The sequence below is a fragment of the Brassica napus genome, chromosome C3, assembly GCF_020379485.1.
Source record: "Brassica napus cultivar Da-Ae chromosome C3, Da-Ae, whole genome shotgun sequence".
Classification (NCBI taxonomy): Eukaryota; Viridiplantae; Streptophyta; class Magnoliopsida; order Brassicales; family Brassicaceae; genus Brassica; species Brassica napus.
The window spans coordinates 49,499,913-49,505,912 of NC_063446.1; positions in this window are offsets into that span (position 1 = coordinate 49,499,913).

The following is a 6,000-nucleotide window of genomic DNA, read 5'->3' on the forward strand; positions in this document are numbered from 1 at the left end:
CCTTTCTACGGTGCGATTGATCTAGTCTTTTGATACAAGATAGTACTTTGAGTTAGCTTTTCAATGCCTCTAGTGTGAGGTCCATCTGACTGTTTGTTCTAAACGTATGCCTGTTTTAATGAAGAGAGTGGTTTGTCTGACTCGCGAGAGGAAGCTGTCGAAAATGTGAAGGAGTGCCGATGACACTAATACTTTGGTGTCGCTCGAAATTGATGCCATAAGACGGGCCAAGTCTATTTTAATACCAACATGGGCCTGGAAATCCCCATAAATTACCAGAATGCCCCTGGTCAAATTTATACCTAGTTTTTATAGTTTTCTAAGCCATTGTTGACGGATACGCTTTCTACACTTTATTATATTCTTAGATTTAAGTCTGGAGAGAAGATGAATTCTCCATCAGATATTGATTGTAACTCATTTGGTTTTATCATTGATTTTTTAATCTAATATTTATTCAGACTATGATTAGTGTTATAGCTTGGATGTCTGGGGAATCAAAATGTTAGGTATAGGGATTTCATTAGCTTAATTTCAAACTGATAATCAATTAGGGCTGTTTAGTGATTTCTAAATCATGTTAGCTTCTAATACAAGGATTTATAGTAGTTGTAATAAAACGAGAGTATGATTGATTATTTGAACCTAGAATCATAGAAAAATTGAGAGGCACAAGAGTGCAATTGATTAACGGAACCCGGATCCACCGTGGATTAAATACCTAGGTACATACGAGAGTTGGTCTAGGATTTAGTTGAACATTATCAATTGAACGTTAATGCTCGTCTGAAGTAGTATCGATTGACACTCAACCATTTGTATCGATCAATACTCATTCCTTATTCGTATGCGAGAGCTGGAACATAGGATTTAGACATCTGATTAAACTCGCTGCGTGAGCTGGATATCTTACTTATTGAATTTGAGTTCTAGAATTGAATTTATAAAATCTTTAGCATCCATGATTGTAGTTTTGAATCTCTTGATTGATAAATCCCTAGATCTAGCGTTCTTCGTTATTGTTTACAAACTTATCCTCTATTTACTACTTGTTTACTGTTTTAACATCAATTGCCTAGCTAAATCTTGATTTCCAAAGTCTATTATGGGCCCATACTCCTTGTGGATTCGATTCCTAAGTACTACAAGAGAACCTCTTATTTGAGAGAGTAAAGTTGCTCATAGGGTAATTTGAGCAATATCAAATTTTTGTTACTCAAGTACATGATTCTTGGTCAAGAACGACTGGGTAATTTTCACTAAAAATTTATCTGTGTTTGGAAAAGTTAAACATGAATCTCACCGGAACTAAAAAATGATATTTGAATATTTTTCGTATCTGTTCCGCGAAGAATACTAATAGAGAACTCTTATGGTCAATGCATAGGTTAGTTTTGCAATTTACTTTCTGTGTGTTTTTTAGAAGACTTCTCTAGAACTCTTCCAAATTTTCATTGTTAACAAAAAAGAACAAGCAGCCTTCTCTAGAAGTATTCTCAGATAAACATGTTAGTTTTGCAATTAACTAAATTTTGCCAGAAATTTGACCTTTTATAGAAAACTTCTCCCAGTTGACTAAATTTAGTCAGAAATTTGACATTTTATAGAAGACTCCCGGAAAAGTCTTATGTGGAAAGACTTTTGGCGAAGTCTTATGTCAAAAGACTTTTGAAGAAGTCTTCTGTCAAAAGAGTTGTCATGAAGTTTTTTTAACTGTTACATGAAGTCTTTTCACTGTCGCAAAAAGTCTGCGTAAATTAGTTTTACAATTACAATTAAAAGCAAAATATTTAATATTAATTAGAAGACTTCGAGAGAAGTTTTTTTTGTCATAAGACTTCTCTAGAAGTCTTCTCGAATTTTATTTCTTGATTCTGGTCAAATCTTTGGTTATGAAAGAAGACTTCTACATAAGTCTTTCTCTAAAAACGTCAAAAAGGTCAACTGAAAAGTAACCTATGCAGACTTTTTGCGACAGTGAGAGAAGACTTCATGTTAGTGTAAAAAGACTTCTATCCAAGAATTTTTAAATAAAAGTCAAATATCTGCAAAACTTTAATCAATTTCAAAACTAATCAGTTTGTCAGAGAAAACTTCTCTTGTGTTTACAAGATTTTTTTAATACAAAAGTAAGTCAGTATTTACAAATGAAGACTTCTTAAGAAATTTGTTGTAGAGTAGATTTCTCAAGAAGTGTACCTTCGTAAACTTGAAATTGCAAAAATGACATAAATGGAAGACTTCCTAAAAAAATCTTCTCTGGGAATCTTTCATTTTCTCCAAATTAAAAATGATTTTTCAAGATTTTCTTGTTAATTCATGTGTATTAGTCAATATTGGAATTCCTGAATGAAATTCATAATTTAAATAGTGATAATTATGAGGTTACAAACATTCATGTTTATTATTCTTTCTAGTTAATGATAGAAAACTTCTGTAGAAGACTTCTACGTTATATTTTGTAAAACTTGTATTTTCAAAAGTGTTAAATAACTTTAAAATATGTGTTTAACTTTCAAAAATGTTAAATAACTTCAAGAATATCAATTCATGTGATTTAATATGTCTTTTCAGATTTCAATATATACTATTAAATTTTTATGAGATTTAAAATATCAACTTTTATTCATCTATGTTAAAAAAAAATCAATTTTATTAAATTTAAATTTACATTATTTAGAAATGTTTATAATAATATGATTTCGTTTCCTCCCCTCCCCCCCCCCCCCCCCCCCCATATTTTTAAGATCTACTACATGAAAAAATTCAAGGGATTATATTCGTAAAAGTGCATATATATATTTTATTTGTTTATAAGAGTCTCGTTGTAATTTCACTAGCATTTTGGGTTATTTTTTGCATTTGATTGAATTTGGAGTATACTTTTGCGTTTAAAATCAAATTTTTGGTCATATTGGCAATTTCCTTTTTTTCACATAATATTTTATATATTCGAATTTTCTAGATCATCTTCTTGAAACCTTTGATGTGCTTTTGTAGCGTTTACTTTCATTTCATTCCAATCAGTAAACTTTTATAGTTTCTTTATTATATTTTTCTGCGCAGAAGCAAAACGCACGATCTTGCTTTCAGTTTTAAAAAAGCAACAACACTACTTTCTTTTAAAAAGAAGCTGATAAAATAAAGTTTGCACGAAGATAGAGGGAAAGCGGAAAAGATAATACAAAACGCTACCAGAAGATATTACAAAACAGTAACGTTTAGACAATAACGAAAACATTGAATATTTAGGCCCTTAGAACCTAAAACCTTGGACTTTTGGTGTACTAAGTACATCATACTGTATTTAGCGTATTCATATCTCCATATTGATAAGGAAAAAAATCTCCATTTTGATATTTGCAAGTGTATGAACAGTTTTTACTCTTTCCCACCAAACTCTTCATGCTTTGACAAAAATTAATCAATACAGGGTTACCTCTAAAGTAATAGAATTATAAGGTTTGGTTAGTCCAAGGCAGCTTTAAAGAGTTTTAAGCTGGTAAAGTGATGTAATATTGGTTAAATCGTGAGCAAGACTCGCGAGTGGGACTCCAAGACTCTTTGCACCACATGCACCGAAAACACAACATAGGACCAAGAGAAGTTAAATAAATTATCATATATGAAAAAGAATACGACTTTAGTCTTTCATTAGTACCACCAAGAAATCCAATATATTAATTTATAGTCCTATTTTTATCTACCATTAGAAGTTGTCTTTAAATTTTGGATCAAATTGTTACTATCTACGTATATTTTGGACCTTTACAAGTTTGTTACAATAATATTATTACACGCTGCATAGATAACAAAACCAGATTACTTGAACTAAATCAATATCTAATCTATTAAAACCATCCAAAATATTAAACTAAAACTAAACGACGTCTTATTTACTATTAGAAGAACAATATAATAATTCTAAATTGGACATCATGTTAGTATTGACGATCGCTTTTGTTTCTCTTCAGATCACTAACTGCAACATAAAAAAAAAACTAATTATTTCATATTTTGTTCATCTTTCACTGAAACATTCTAACAACTAAAATAAATCTGATTATTGACACAATATTTTCTGCATGTAAGCTTCAATCATATAAAGATAGATCATGTTCACTATTCACGTTACATATTTTTTCTTTTTAAATTAATAGATTAGATGTTCACTTATATATATTAATAGATTAGATATTTTGTAATTTCAATTAGTTTAATATCTATTAATTATCTACATAAAATCGTTATTCAGAGTATCCTAACCACATTAAGAATATCAATAATTAATATCAACAACCACCAATATATAAGCTACTAGGGTCGGCCCGCCCTACGGGCGGGATTATTTTTTAAAAAATTATGTAAATAGTTAGAGTAAATATTTAATATAAATTATTATATTTTAAAATATACATATTAGTTAAATTCTGTATATGTTATTGTATTTGAAGATTAAATATATCATGATGTATTGATAAGCAATTTTTTGCATGGTACCATCACATAATTTTTAGTAGTTTTCTGGAGTTGGATGAATCTAAAGAGTACCGTGAGGATAAAGACGAACTTGTAATTATAGATTAAGTAAACATTTATTAGTAAATTTTTTTATTAGGTCGGTTAATTATTAGTTGTGTAAACCGGAAACAATAATATTAAAGTATCGTATCTTGACATGTTGGACAGCTTAAATTTGATAAGTTTGGATTATCATTTTTTTTCGTACTCAATATATATTATGTGTTGACCTTGAAAAAGTGACTATAAATTAATAAGCTGTTAAATTCTCACTGAAAATTTGTGATTGATGTTTAGATAATTATAACATAATACAAAAGAACACAAAATCGTACGAAAAATATTTAACAACTAAATATTTATTGTATTAAACTAAATAATTATTCAAAATTTGATCTAAATATATGCATTTTATTTTGAATATCAATTGTTAATTAGTAAAACAATCACCAGTTTCAATTTTTTATCTAATATATATAGTTTTCCATCAAAATATATGAATGACTATTTCTACTTAACAATAAATATTTATAAAAAATATGAAATCTATTTTTTTTTAAATACTACTATTATTTTTTTAGTTATAAGTATGTTTGATTAGTTTTTGTTGTATGGATAATATTTTATGAGATTATGTTATGCACCAGTTGTGTCGATTTATTTGAAATATATTTATTTTATTTGCTGTGTAAATACGGTAGTAAATACATATTAGGGACTTTGTATATGAAGCCAATTATTTAAGTAATAGGGTCAGTTTTAATAGGATGTTTTATTTGGTCACTCCCTTTCATAAAAAAACAATTTTTAATCAGGATAAGCAGAGTAAATCAGTTGTATTCATACGCTAAATTGTCAAACAATCCTGGATGTTTTTTAATCTCTGAGCAATCAATATTTCAATATTTAATTATACAGAAGGGAGTGTATGGATTACTTGATCCTTACGCAATCTTAACTTATATCAATACATCTATCTACGAATCAAAATTCATTTGTGATGAGTGTATGGATTTACTTGATCCTTACGCAATCTGAACTTATATCAATACATCTATCTACGAATCAAAATTCATTTGTGATGTATATTTTATTTTCTATCAAACCGAAACAGATATTTGACAGCAATGCCTAAGAGGTATTAACAAAATCTGATCTGTCTGCTCGAATATTACAAAATATAATTGATCAAAAATACCAAACTTCTAAATATTATTCTCTTCCATCACACCAAATAATAACGCGAAACCATAACTCTGCATGAGTATTTAAACAAAACACTAAAAATCTACATGAGTATTTAAAGAAAACTCTAAGATCTCGTAGGAAAAGTGTTTGGAATTACTCTATCCCTGCCCAATTTAGAAGCATCATAAGTATAATGAACATTTTTACCCTCTCTGAAATTTCAACAATTATACAGATTCCCAACTTCTTATTAAGCAGAAACATAAATCCACATATATATAGAGGTGGAAA